General features: G+C 39.7%; 1 protein-coding gene across 1 annotated transcript in view; it reads right to left on the bottom strand.

The window, feature by feature from the left end:
- insrb (insulin receptor b) overlaps window positions 1-15,316 on the bottom strand; it is an 81,400-nt gene that overhangs the window by 41,959 nt on the left and 24,125 nt on the right. The gene's annotated exons all lie outside the window — the stretch shown is intronic.

Raw genomic sequence — 15,316 nt, 5'->3', positions numbered from 1 at the left:
AGGAACACATGGCTGCAGCACTTTTAGTCAGATTTGAAGGGAGCGTGCAAGAAACACAAGCGAAGAGCCCAGGGCCTCAAAATATTTAACCCCAACCTTAAATACAAACAAGCAGAGACCTTTTGCTGCCATGTGGGTAGTTGTGTAGTACAACAGTCTTCTCCAGAGAGCAAAATAAGCACGCGTCAACAACGAGGCAAGCCTGATCCTCAGAGGCACTAACTAGAGTTTAAATAGGACCATGATTGTCCATTCCCTGGCAGACAGTAGCTTGGCTTAGCGGCTTCACTGGAATCTCCACAACACAAGTTGTGACTTCACGAAACACTAACAGTGAGCCTAAAAGAGCAAACGTTCTGATTGAGGTACGTTCAACTTGCCAGCATATCAATTACATTCACTTACTGCATTACAGAATCACAAAACATGCATGAACAAATTACTCTGACTTCCTGTTATGGATCATGTGTCTGCCTCTGGCGTCTGAACGTGACACAGCGAAACTCTGTAACAGATGTGCCTCTATACCTCAGAACAATGGCTAGACAGAGGTAAACAGTCCTGTGTGTGTCTAGATAATAAGATTGTGAAACGTAAAATGAGGACTAAATTGAATCACGGTTAAGAAAGAAAGAAAAAAAAAAGGAAGAGAGTCTGGGGGTGTTGAATGGAAGGACAGCTAACATGAAGGAGTAAACAGACCCTGCCAATTGAGAAACACAAACACAATAAGAGTAAATAATGTCACTCTTTGTGAGTGCTTAATTGTTATTACATTAGTTGCGAGCAAAATAAGAATCTATAGCATCTGGCAGCACAAACAGCACAGAGTTGATCTGTAAAATTAAGCATTGTTCACTCCAACGAGTATTAGACAGAAGTACCAAGTAATCTGATCTTCAGCTGAATCAACGCCGAAACTCAAAAATCATATTTGTTTCTTTCATTAAATGCACCATACTAATCGCTGGTCATGCTGACGGCAACACTTTTCTGAGTAGATGCTGGTGGAGCAGAAAGAAGACTAAATGTTTTCATTTGTTTATTTGATTTCATTTGTGTGTGCTCATGATCAGTTTTAGTAGTTTGCTAAAGATTATAAACGATCATTTGAGATGTCAAGTCTGAAATGAAATTGTCTTTGCTTTAAAATGTCAGCAAAAACCTAACATACACATACACATGGTGTGACATCACCTCTGCTTGTAGTATATATAGTTGATGATATAAGAGCAAGGAAAAATACTTTTCAGAATGCTGCTATATATTATTATATTATAGCTTTTTAAAGAAAAATCTAAATTGTTTAAAATTCATTTTGGCAGGCCAAAGTTTTAGCAAAACTTTGGCCTGATTAATGCAGTTTGTTGCATTTGGCAGTCACAAAACAATCTTTTTGCGAAAAAAACGTAAACCCTTTAGTATGCTTGACACATGGACGAACAAGCTTCTTTTCCTCTCCAATATATAGAAGTGTCATTTGCTAATTGGTCTCTTTCCTTGCTGCAGATGAGACAAACAGTCTCAAGCATCTGTCTGTCTCTCAGTATACACATACTGTCCACAATATGGATGGAGCGTTCCAGACAGTTTCTCCTTCAGACTGACGTTCTGTCAGAGCAGAAAAAGACCGGAGCTCGTTGTCCAAGCTGTTGTCTGCGTCCATCCCTCTGCTGCTCCACATCAAACTGGAGAGAGCCATCACATGTGCAGAGGGCACGCACACCTTCAGGGACGGTTCACGTTGCTGTGTGTTTACACTGAGTTTCTATATATTAGTGATATTTGTCAAATAAATAAAACCTTCATCTCTATTCAATTTGCTTCACATTTCTAAAGACATATTAGCAATTGATAGTTACACAACCAGCATTTTTGTCTGATGCCGACAAGGATATTGTGAATGCAGAGGTTAACATGACTAAATAACTGTCATGTTAACATGAGCTGTCAGGTTCACAAAAAAACCCCCAAATAGATATCAAAATAAATCATATTTTGCCAAATTAGCACCGTTTCTGCATTACCGGGGCCCTTCTGGTGCCCACTACACAACCAAAGACTCCACATATAACTTACGAGAAATATTAAAAACCAAAAGATATAAATTTGATATCAGTTGAGCTAGATGGATGGAAGTTACAAGGTACTCGCTGCAACCCCAGTGGTGTGCCAACCTGCGAAGAACATCACACAGGAAATATGAAGAACTGCCGATGGTCACGTAGCTAATAGCTAACTAAATTTGCCTGCCGTTGGCTCAATATTTTTGGCACAAGTCTTCGACCATTCAGCAGATCTTAAAAAGGTAATTCCTCTGTCTCTATGGCTTAGTGTGCTGGGACACCCACTAAATCAGATCAATCTATGATAATTATTCAGTCGTTTATTATATTTACCAGTGACAGAAATATTAGATTATGACATAATTTTGCATATTTGTTTTGACTGTTTGTCCAATACAAAACTTTTGTGAAACTGCTTAAGTTTATCGTTCCATGAGAGCCTAACACCAGATCACGACTGTCTCTAAACCAAAGCACATTGTATCTATGATGAACTATCCTACTCCTTGACTAAAATTAGACAGACACAGAGATATTCATTCGTCTTCCAAACCCCATCAATATATTAATCCTCAACACCAATTAGTGAAATTAGCCAGAGGGACATCCTGCTGCTTCTGTGTTCTGCTTGTACTGAAGGAGAAAGTGCTGTTCATTAAGAAGTGCACATCAATCAGCACTTCTGCAGGCTTAAAGTTTATGTGGTTGACCACCGAAGGAACTTATGAGGGAACAACTGACCATTTGAGTTTTGTTCCCATTCAACACCTTTTAGCTAGATTATTTAAGCAAAGTAAATCTTATGAGTTGATAGAAATCCACCAGGAAGAGTTTTCCTTGTCGTATTCTCATGATGAGGAAACAGTAGCTCCATAATGGTTTGCGTTGTGGGTTAGATGGTGGGAAGTCTTGCGCAGTCTCTAATGTCCGCCTTCCCTCCCTCATGATTGATTGAACTGCACTGGTTTGCATGCCTGCTGTCCACACGCAAGAAATACTGTCACTCCAGCTGGTCTCATTAGCCTTAATTCAGATCTGGACTCATCACTTGCTGCCACAGTGCACACAGAATAATCTAAAAGAGGAAAACTGACAGCATCTGATGGCAAGGTCCTCAGGGTAAAAGCCCCACTATCCACTGTGTTAACATCACACACGAGGCCAGGTGACCTATGGGTGTTCAACCTGTACACACACACACACACACAAAACAGGTGCACTGAAAGCGTCAGAAGTACAGAGCGAGACCTTATTTTAGGTGCAACAATGCCATCACAAGACCTGGAGCAGCAGACCCTGTGGGTATGAAGGCAACAGCCAAGGCATACCAAACATGCACAGGGTTAGACGTCATTCTGCCTGGTGACACACAACCAAACACATGCAATCGTAGGAGATTAACTCACTAGATCAGAGTCTATTTCAAGGACATTTTATGGGTACAAATCAATGTTGTTTTTAACAGTGGCTTTTACCCTAAACTGCTAGCAATACGTAATACCAAAATATTTGGTCTGCTACATCAAATAGCAACTTGCTTAATAGCAACCTTCATTCCACCTAATAATGGAAAGCTTAAAAGGGCTTAAAAGCATATTATGCTTTCTATAATTACCAATGAGCTCAGAGATGATAATCACCACAGTTAATCCTTGTTTAAGCACCATACTCCAATTTATTACCATGCACAACATAAACGACTTTCCACATACTTTATGAATGTCAGTGTTTGTAAAAAGAAACCACCTGGTCTGAGCTGATGCTAACAATTGGTGGGAAACCTTCATAAATGTTAATACGGCACCCGATGTCAATGCAAAGTATATTTTTCATACTGTAATATTCCTCTCATCAGTGCAATTATTTTGCAGCCTATTTGTAGCCAATAACTCTTGCAAAAGAAGAACTTTCTTCACTTTATGTTCCGGTTGTAAATAATCATTCATAACAAAAATGGCTTGAATATAATGAGATATTTATTTTGGGATGTTTTAGGCATGGAAAAAAAAGTGTCTACCTTTCAAAGTAAAGCTAATAGATACAATTGATGACTTCATGTATTAACTCACAGCTTTTGAGCCTAACCTTATAGGAGAAGTTTTTTCTCCTTATACTTATACACTGCTTAAATCAGCTTTGTTAGTTTGCTAAGGTTCTCTTTGTCTGAGTTAAAGCATATTTTAAAATTTTTATAACTGTTTTTCGTAGAGTTATTATATTCCACAAAGTGCAAAAACAGTTTCTCTTTAATTTGAGATATAGTGGTTAAAATATACCCAAAAACTTCGAAACAACCTCAAGGTTTGACATTAATTAGTAGTAGGTGAGCAGCACCCACATTTAGAAACTACAGAAAACATGGCCTGTCACGGACATATGATCCTAAACTCACGCTGCTGCCAACAACATGAAGCGTGGACAAACATTTTATGACCAATCACACGAAGCGCAACTGTGATCTGCTCCAATCACAGGCGCACACACTGTCACGGCGGCCATCTTTGGTAACCGGAGCCAGGACCATCAAGTTTGGTCTATCATTTTGAGGCCCAGAAATTCCTGCATGTCTGCATACCACAGCATGCAAAAAGGGGGGAGGAAGAGAAGGAGAGCGGGAGAGCACAAAGGAAAAAAACAGAGAGGAGAAGAGAAGAAAGGGAAAAAGGGAGGACCTTTCAGATGAGGAGGAGCATCAGGAGCAGAGAGAAAAAGAGAGACAGTCAAAACCATTTTTCCTCCTTTTCATTATTTTGTTTCAGTGATGACTGAATGCTTTCTAGGCTTTTCATCGCATTACCAGAAATCCTAACTATACTGGTGAAACCATTGACTGGAAATGCAGAAAACATCTTCAGATGACTTTCTCGCTGAGCTTTTAACTTTGGGAACAGGGATTTAACATTTAGGCAACAGCAGCAACATTTCTATATGACATGTACACATATCATTACCTGTCTATCTTCAGTGCAAATGGGTGCTGAGTGACTTTATAGGTTAAACACCGTTACAGGATCGCTTTGCTCCATGGAAGAGTGAGAAAACAGACTCCATCCTTTAACATTTCACTCTATTTCACTACATAAACCGAACCTCATACCTTTACATCCTTCTTTATCTGAGCGTAACATCAACTCACACACTGCTGGCACCTTCATGCATGTTTATTCATGTGAATGTTGCAGGTTACCTCTGTCTTTTTTTTATTTTTTATTTCCAGGTGAACATTTCTTATCGGATTTCTCTTTCCAGAGATCTAAAAGATTCATGCCAAGAAAAAAAAAAAAAGAGCTCCATAGAAACGGTACAAGTCTCAACAGAAACGCAACAGGTTGGAGGAAAGTACCGTTTTTTTTTGTTTGTTTTTTTTGCAAACTGAAACTATGCCAGTCTGTTTACATGCGGCAACAGCTTTATGGTCCGTTTATGAGTCAGTGTATTTATGAACTTCTTTCCGTGAAAAAGTATTTTCCCACTGACAGATTTCCATTACTGATGATTTAATTTATTAAGGAAAAACATCAGCCCTGGTGAAAAAGCAATTCCTCCCGGACTTAATCTGGTTTGATCCTGGGTACTAGCAACATTTGTTTGCAATAACTTAAGAGTCGTTCGCATTACTTCAGATCCCCTCTTAGTGTTTTATTCCAGCCACATCTGAAGGTTTTCAAGTGTAAACAATGTATTTAAGGTCATGCCACAGCATCTCAACTGGATTTAGGTCCAGACTTCGACTTTGCTACTTTGATATAAAGCATTTCAAAAGTGACATAACTTTTCTCACTGGAGTCCCAAAGGAAAGAGCTCATGACTCAACAAGGGTCATGGAGATAACTTTTTCCGTTATTTAACGAGACTGCATTTATGTATTTATGTCCTAAACTCTTTCATATCTCCTCTTATCCTCTACTGTCTTGCCTCTAACCTGAGCTGGATGTTGTTCCTACCCCAGGTTCACAGTCACCTAAAATTGTTTCCTAGCATGTGGCTTACCTGATGTCAGGTGTCACAAATATGACCCTAGAAAGTAAAATGGTTCTCTATACTGAGCCCTTGCTGCCTTCAGCTGGAGCTTTGTGGTACTCCCTTCTCAACCACCATCAGAGATCCATCTTACTGAAAATTATGCTATTTTCCCAGAAACACAACATATTCTCGGTAAGCCACGATTCCATGGAAGATACCAAAGATATTTTTGGCCTTAGGGAGACTTGTTAAATATTTCTGGGGAGGAAAAAAAGTTGTTTCTTCAAAGTCAAGGACCTACTATTCAGAGAAGTCAACTGGTGTGGGTGAAACTACTTGGAAATGCATGGCTACTGGAAGCAGGTAGAAGTCCAAGGTCATAAAACAATGAATGACTTCAGGCGAGCATAATCAGAGGACACAATTAGTTTCTGTAATTATTTTTGAGGGAAACAAATTTTTTAAGTTGAAAAGGGTCAAGAAGTACCTCAAGCACTTTCTAAACCTGAAGGAAACAATGCTTTCCAAAGGAGGAGATGTAGACCCTTCAGCTGATGTGCCGTAGCGCCACAATCCCATAAAGTTCCCAGGATTTTATGGATCACAACTTTCATTTTTTCTAAATACTTAACAGCAGCTGGGGTGACAAGCAACATTAAGCCGCTAACACGTGCTTTTGAGGTTACATTCGCATAACCATGAACAGATCGCCACTGAAGCAGCAGCTTTACACTGAGTTAATGACACGCATTACATTCACTTTACATAATGCATCCATGCAGATGTTCTTCTAGCCATGGGCATCAACTCTGAATCTAAGGATACGATCGACTTTTTTAGTGCGATATTTCCGCAGTTGACTTGAAATATATTTTAAATTCAATACAAAAAGTCTTCAACAGCATCTACAGTCTTGACCCACTTTGGGTTTTCTGGCAGACGCGACCAGTTTTTTATCTAAAATGTCTTGGCATTTTAAAGCATTCAAGATGCATCACAGTCTAGCCAGAGAAAAGGAAGAAAAAAGATCCTCAACGTCACAGATTTGCCACCTTACTCACAAGTGGGCATGCTTCATCACAAACCCACCTGGAGCACATGGTTCCAGTTAAAGTCTCTGTACTTTTTAGGCAAAGACCACATGTTTCTGTCTGACGGTTGGACAAAAAAGTTTTTTTTCTTTTACCTGTAATAATCCCCAACCAACCAGCTGACATAATAACCATGTACTGGTTATTATGGAGATTTCATGACCCCAAGATGCCTGATTCCTTTGGCCCAAGTTATCTTTCCCCAAACGTGACTGTTTTGCCTAATTCATCTTTTGGCAAAACCACTTTTGACAAAAAAAATCAGTTATCAAATAGCATGTACTCTTGTCTTTCCCATCTTAAAGGGAAGCAATGAAAGTGAGCCACTTTTTATTGCATGAACAGCCCAGTAAAACAAGAAGTAATAAATTACAAATTTAATATTCTTAGGCAAAAAGAATAATAATTATGTAGCACTAATTCTCGTTCTGAATGTGAGAATTAAAGATCTGTCCTTGGAATCTCAAATGTTTGAGATTGATTAGCTTTGTCCACCTTATGTCCTTGCATGTGCTACCTACCATGTTTTGGATTTAAAAAAGCGTTTGAGGCTTTAGAAACGGTCTTAGGAAAGTATTTATACCCTTTGCGTTTGTTCAGGAGAGACGACATGTAGGTCGACTGCAAACTGCAGTCATGGGAGTCACAGAATTAGTGACCATCTTCACAAAAAAAAACAAAAAACATAAAATCAACAGCGATAACGTTAGCATCCATGTTAATGTCAGACTGAGAGGCAGTCTGTCATCTGATCCACCCAAACACCTGAAAATAATCCCCTGCCCTCAACCCAAGGGAAGGTCTTGTTATTTTCCTCCCTCATACACAAACACACTGCTAAACCCTCAGTCCTCACCTCTGCTCTAAGCTGGCTGTATTCTCCTTTCTGACATACTGGTTCGCAGTTTGGCGGTTTGAATTAGTAATGAACCTAGAAGCTCGGTGTCCCTGCTTAATAGTTTGGGATATCTCCATCTAACTTTTATTTCATTTCGATTTTATTCCTCTCATAAAAATAAGCCTCCATGAAATTCTCTCTCCCCAGGGCTCAGTCATGGCGCTCAGCAGTGGGAAGTAGTTTAGACAAAGCCAGGAAGTAATGAGGAAGTCCTTACAGAGAGCTCAGGATGTGAAAATAAAGTGCCTGCCAACATGATTTCCAACAAAGCTACACAGAGAGAAAAACTTTTTTATACTGCACACATACAGACACATTGCAAAAACATAACCTTTAATTTGAGTAGGCCCATTCTGAATTATTTTAAGAAATATTTTTAATTAGATGTCAATAGTATTTCACAGGTTAGAGCAGTGAGAGAGACATTTGATCATTTTTCTTCCTCTACAAACGCTCTCCATCTCACCCCAACACGATTTAGATACGGGAGCTGAGATGTTTATGGCAGATGGTTGATTTTGTGTCAAGTGAGTCATTTCTGTGTTCATTTGGTCGTTTGTTTGGATGGTGACCCATTTTCAGTTTTCTGACAGGGGCCACCAGATTATGGTATCGTTCCTGGTATTTATCATGCCGGCTTTATTTATGCAACACTACAAAACACCCGCAGCGCCAGAGCACCGTGCATAAAAAGTATAGAGCAGCAGTCACATAATGAGATAATAAACAATAAGGTAACCAAAAAACTAATCGATCAAGAAGAGAATGAAAAAGTTAAATTACTAAAGCAGGAAATTGCAGTTTCAAAAGAGATTTGGCTTCACCTTAGCAAGCGCACACAGTTCCTGTTCAGCTCTTCTAACAGAGAATAGTAACTCCACGTGTTTAAAATACTTTTCCTGGCATCTAGAATTCCCCCCTCTCCAACAGTGGAGATGTATTTTAACTTTCTTTAACATCCTGCTCACTGTGCATAGTGGCAAGACCAATATGGGCCCTTGTTCAGGGAAACATAAAAGTCATAGATTACCAATTAACAGTTCCAGGAAACTCTTGAAGATCTGAAGAATCACACCTTTAAAAACTGCTTCAGGAACATTTACATTGAAGGAGCCATTAATTTCCTAAAATTTCCTTTTTCTTAATGTCAATGAACACATTTATTTGAATGACAGGTTGGATTTTCAACATTCTTTTCTGTGATATTACAATTATGGAATAAAAAAGGATTAGTTTATTTGAAGGGTTCTTACTCATCTTTACCAGGGGTGCCAATATATTTTGTCTGCATCTCCACAAGAAGAGTCAAATGTTTACAAATTAAGATCAATTATCTCTCTGGTATTCCAGTAGAAAGGTTTGGTATTAGAAATAAATAACTAGGGATGCTTAAAAATTCGAAAAGCTGGCGACTGTACGAGTAGCGCGCCTCCTGCTAAGAAGATGGAGCAATGTTTTATGTGAATAAACTCTGTGCTTGCTGTGTGTGAATGCCTATCAACTGGTACGTGCGCTTCCTATGGGTGTATGCAGAGCAGGATGTGGGAGAGCAAGCCCATTGATGAAATGTAGCAGAGAGGAGAGACGGTTTCCCAGATCCCCCGGGGCACTCGGCTAGCTCCGCCTGCTCCCCTCTGAATCAGGCTGAGTGCGTGTGTGCGCCATAACCAGTGCCAGTTCATCAAAGTTAATTTGGGTTTGTAAACCATGATGCAAGCTGCAGGAGAAAGAAAGCATGAGAGTATGATTAATACCTCTCCCCCTAAAGCTGTCTCTTTGTCTTTTCCCTTCCTCCTTTCTCTCATTCAGCTTTTGCCTCCCGCTTCCACCCATAGTCTCGTTGACGACGTTCGCGCCGACTGAGACGGCAGTGATTGGGAGCATGTGTGCGTGCGTGCTGATGCAAGGCGAGGAATCAGGAGAAAGCTCCAGCTATTTGAATTTGACGGCATCAAAGAGGGGCTCGCCTGTGTCTACAGCAGTAAACGAGAGAACGATGAGAACAAAATGTGTGCAGCTCTTTGTTCTCGACGAGAGAGAGGGAGAGTCTCGCATACGCCGCAATTCACTTTACTGGATACATGGGATGGAAAAGGAAACTGGAAGCTATTCAGACCTGGCATCTGATTGTTTTCCAGCTAACGCAAATTAAAGATGTCTTATCTTTCGGAAAAGAACAACATTTAACTCTGCAAAGAACAAAAATTGTAATTGATTCCTAATGTTATTAAAAAGGAACTTACTTTTATTGATTAGTGTGGTTTTGCGAAACTAATTGAGCTGTAAAATTACATGCATTAAAGCTTAAAGGGCCCCAGAGATGTACTCTAGAATACATTTCAGGTGGTTAGGTAAACTTTAAAAAGGGTCTTCAACAAAAGACACATTACTAAGTCAATAACTTACAGTTTCTTAAAAAGTCAGTGGACCTAAAAATCAAGCAAAACTTTAACTTAAAAACATTTAAGACTTTAAGCATTTAATTTTATTAAATGTTTGTTTGTTTGTACGTTTCAGATTGTTCCATTGTCTGTCTTTTAAGATTTGTGATTTAAGTAAATGTATTGTAGAAACAAAAAAACTCTTTATTTGGAGGTTTGTTTGCTGAATTATGGCAATGTTTGGTAAATTAAAACGTTCCAAAGGTTGTTACCTTGTTGGTCAGATTTGATTAACTATTTTGGTATTAATTCTGGAGTTGAATCCACATGAATTAATAGGCAATTATTCACATCCCAGGAGAATTTAGACTTAAAATTTCCATTTAAAAAAAATAAATAAATAAAAATTCTCGATATAGAAATTGAGGCATCTGTCAAGATGATAAAACAATTTCTTAAAAAAGCATCAATTTACAGCTCTTCACAATAATCAATTTTTTTAAAAATCTTTGCGACATTAAAGCAATAAAACCCTTCTTAGAAACTGCCTATCATCTTTTTGCATGTTCCTGCTGGAGTTTGGATGATTTAGATTAGTTGAAAAGCCTCCTTGCCATCACCCTAATCTTTAGCTTGTTCCCAACTTTCTTTATCGGAGTCAAGTCAACGCTCTAGCGAGGCCACTTCAACAGGTTAATATTACTTCCAGTCAGAAGAAATGTGTTGGTAAAATGTAAATATTACTTTGAGCCTAAATCTACCAGGGTGTGAATTATGTGTTGCTTAACTGTAGGCGTGGGCCTCTGAGATTCTTGGAGTATGAAAGCGTTCTGGGAGAAAACGCCACAGCGTCGCCATGTTAATAATGCAAAACTAAGAAATGAACAGCTGAATTAGTGTTTCTTAGTAGGGAGAAGGCTACGAGCAGCTCCGCACAGCAGCAGGTAAGGGAGGGACCAGGGCTGTGCTATTTAGGATACTCATAAAAACAAATATATAGTTTACAAGAACTGTTTGTATTAACCAGTGTGAACTCAGCAGTCCGTAGCAATAGGGTAACTCGGAGTCCTTTTAGAAACGAACCACCTAGCAAGCCAATTTGTTGAAGTTCACTTAACTAAATGGTTATTTCAGATTAACAGCCTCTTTAAAACACCGATTTAGTGCTCAGTGGAAACAACTGTGGAGACTAAACCGGGAGAAAGTTTAGGGAAAGACATGAAGAGGAGTGAATGTGGAGGAAGACCAATCAGAAACACTTCTAAAGCCCAATTAAGAAGCGGGGCCAGGCGAGTGTTTGTTTGTTTGTGGGCGACGAGCAACAGGATGCCTCACTGAGCACCACCATCCTAAAAACAATCCTCTCCTTTCTTTCTTTCTTTCACTCCTCCGTCGCCTCTAACTTTGGCCGATCGCCACACTGGCAAAAGGCTTGTGTGAGTGAGTGCTTTTTCTGTGTGTACCTGGGATCCGCACTTGAAATGCCCCGCCATGTTTGTTTTGCACTGTTTATTTTTGCTAAGCCCGACCCTCGCCGTCCCCTCCGGGCCTCCTCGTCTTATCCTCACCGAGGGGTTCAGGGGTTGATAGCATGAGAAATCAAACACTGATGGAAATGTCACCAACGAAAGTTTCCACCAGTGAAGCTCGGAGATCCCAGCTGAGGCAACATGAGAAACGCGTTGCACGCGATACCCTACATAAACCTTTATCGTTTCATAAGAGGTTACATGAAAAATTTTTTTTTTTTTTTTTGGAGCAAAACTTTTGAAATCTCAAGTTCAAGATTTCACCTTCACGTCTTCAGCGTGTTTCTTTAGCGGGCTGTGTTGGAGAGATTTGTTGTGTTATTGTTGCTGGGACACAACCCTGGCAATAGACCTAGACAAATAATAGCACAAAGTTAGCGACCAGTGCTGCTGGGTGCCTTTAATGGCCTTCATTTCTGAACAAACTGCACATGAGGAATATTGGGATCATTTAGAAGCAGGCACCGCTTTTTAAGAAATGCTCAATTTTTTTTTCTAATGCAGACTTGCTGACATTCACTTCTCTTCATGCTTTGGTATTCATAGCTTTTGATTTTTCTGCTGTTTTGACTGATTGATTTTTTTTTTTTTTTTTTTTTTTTAGAAAATCTGGGCCTCCACACTACCCCACTATGATTTCACCTCTTCAAGGTCCCACAACTCCCCACATGCCCAGTGTGCTCTGCTACGACAGGATTTCAGGTGTTATGTAATTGTGTTTATTTGGTGATGGAGATAGGCAACACAAGTGAAGCCTGAACTAAAAAAAGAGGTGCTTTAGGGACTTGTTAAGAACTGTGGGAGTGGAAACACTCCCTTTGGTGTGTATTGTGGGTTTTGTACGTTTGCAGAGGGTTTACATGAAGAAAAAGCTTGACAACAAGCTGAAAGGTGAACTCCAACCAGCACTGGGCTGTTGTGGCATCTGAACCCTCTTTAAGTTGTAAGGCACAACAACCCATTATGACATCACTTTGTTTCGTGAGTCATTTTACAAAAGAAATTAGGTCAAAACACACAACAACACTTTACCGTAATGAGCTCCTTCAAAATAACTGGCTTCCCCTCCTTTTTGAATAATTCATTTGCAGGTTTGCTGCTGTAGGACAGATGGCAGGAAGGACAAGCGGACATATGGATGAATGGATTGACGGGAGGACAGACGAAAGGACTGATGAATTGAAAGATGGACAGATGGACAAATGGATGCATAGATGGATGGACAAACAGAATGAATAAATGAATTCTGATGATGAATGAACTCTTAGCGGTAAACGAGGAATAACAACTGGCTGTTTTCTCTGCTGAATATCAGAATAAACATCCACGATTTCTGTTTCTATAGAGCTGTTAACACTTATGGACCACTGTAAGAAAAGAATTACAAAAGCCAGCCCTGGATATTAGTTGTTCTGTTCATGTTATTTGGAACAGTAAAGTTTTTAAATCACTACTTTTTCATTTTTCTTCACTTTCTAAGGTTGTTGTCACTCATTTTAAAGACCAAGTAAGGCCTGGATATTTATCTTATTCTGTCCTTTCAAATATAAACTACAATCTGGAATTAATAGGAGGTGTCCTTACTTTTCACCATGACCGTATGACCCATTAAACGTCTTTAGAGTGCATGTTGACAGAGTCACATGGACCTTCCACTGAGGGCCTGCTCACTACAGCTGGCCGCTGTCCAATTTAAATTCACCTCTGGTCGAGAGGATCACAGAGCGCTGTCTGATGACGCATGAAGTCGTGTTTGGATCTGCAACGATCTGAGAGCACCGTGAGCGACTGCGTCGGCCTCAGAGAGGGGCACGAGCAGTTCATTAGTTATCTCCCCTCTGCCAATTTTGCCTTCAGGATTGGAAGCAGACACCTTGTGTGCTGGAAAACCGCTACAGCACACAATAAAGCACGTAGGCAAAGGCAACGTGAACTTTAGCCTGAAAAGCTTTTGTCCTCCACATGATGTGTATGTTTATGTGTGCATGAGTTGTGCAAGCTGCGCACTGGCTCCTGTGTGACTCCGACAGCAGCAGAAAGGGACTTTTTGTTTGCTCCCATTCAGTATTTTTGTCTTTGTATAATCCTTCCATGTTTTGCAATCTCCTACTGTTTTATTTAGAAATTTCCCCAAATGAAAAGCCACGCAACAAGAACTTCTTTTTAAGCTCAACATAAAACTGCAACATACAACAGAAAAGCTTAAAACTAACCTTTATTTCTTTATGCGGTGCGTTTAAAGACAAATTTCTTGTGGGTATCTGAAGATGTCAAATTGATTCTTTGTTTAATTATTTTTAGCTGCAACACTCGTTTAGAGCCTGAGCTTTACTATCGCTTTATGACTTAATAATTAATCTCTATACTCTAGATTGCTGATGAGTTACAGCCTTATTGTATAAACACACGCGTAGACACACGCGCACACAAACAAAGGAGTGCATTCACACACGTTTGTACAGTGGCTTTCCTGTATAGAAGGAGCAGTGTAGGATCAGAGGAGTACATGCCCCCGCCTCCTCTGGCTTTCACCTAACATAAGGGGAACCTTGTAAAAACACAAAAACACCACAGTTTCCACTCGCATATAAACTTTAATGCTGCGTCTAATATTTCTTCCCCATGCACCCACTTCTGAGTGCATGCGAGTTTGTAAACTGTGACAGAACCTAAAAAAAAAAAAAGAAGAAGAAAAATAGTAAATTAAATTAAACATCCTATAGCTTCCTTTATTCGACTGACTGAGCGCGGCTACAAAGCTGCAACAAAATAATCAAAACCTATAAAGAAATCCTACCTGGTGATGTATTAACAGGAAATAAGATGTACATTTCCTATTTTTAATATGTAAAACAAACATCTGTTTTTTTTTTTTTTGTTGTTGATTGTTTTTAATGTGAAAGTGTAGCCGTCTCTCCCCTACAGGCCCATATTTATACATACATCAGGAATAACTCACACACACTCCCCTCGCTGCAGTGCAGGCAGCATTGCGTCATGTTCTAGAAACGGCGCCTGCTCTGGCGCTCGGCTCTAGGCTTGACGGTGTAACTACGGCATTATGCAGCGCGCTGCATCATATCTGCTCCAACGGGCCTATCCCAAGCAAAGGAGGCTCGCAAACACGGCGCGCCGCGTGCAGCCACTTGCTTATCAGCCAACTTCCATCTTTTTTTTTTTTTCTGTTAATGCCAGGCTATGAATAGGTCCAGGTGTCAAACTGTATTATTATATTTGGGTCATGCTGGGAATGATTTGTTGGGTAGTTTTTACGTTGGGTTCAAAGTATATTCAAGAGTTGCTGACTCTGATATTTAAGATGTATTTTAATTAAACCATGTAGCCTTTTAAGTGATTATTATTTAAAATATCATTTAGAAAACTTTTA

The sequence above is a fragment of the Poecilia mexicana genome, unplaced genomic scaffold (assembly GCF_051168715.1).
Source record: "Poecilia mexicana isolate PSO_F unplaced genomic scaffold, ASM5116871v1 scaffold_4, whole genome shotgun sequence".
Taxonomy (NCBI): Eukaryota; Metazoa; Chordata; class Actinopteri; order Cyprinodontiformes; family Poeciliidae; genus Poecilia; species Poecilia mexicana.
Note: the sequence above shows the minus strand (reverse complement) of the source record. Positions and strands in the feature narration are given on the sequence as shown.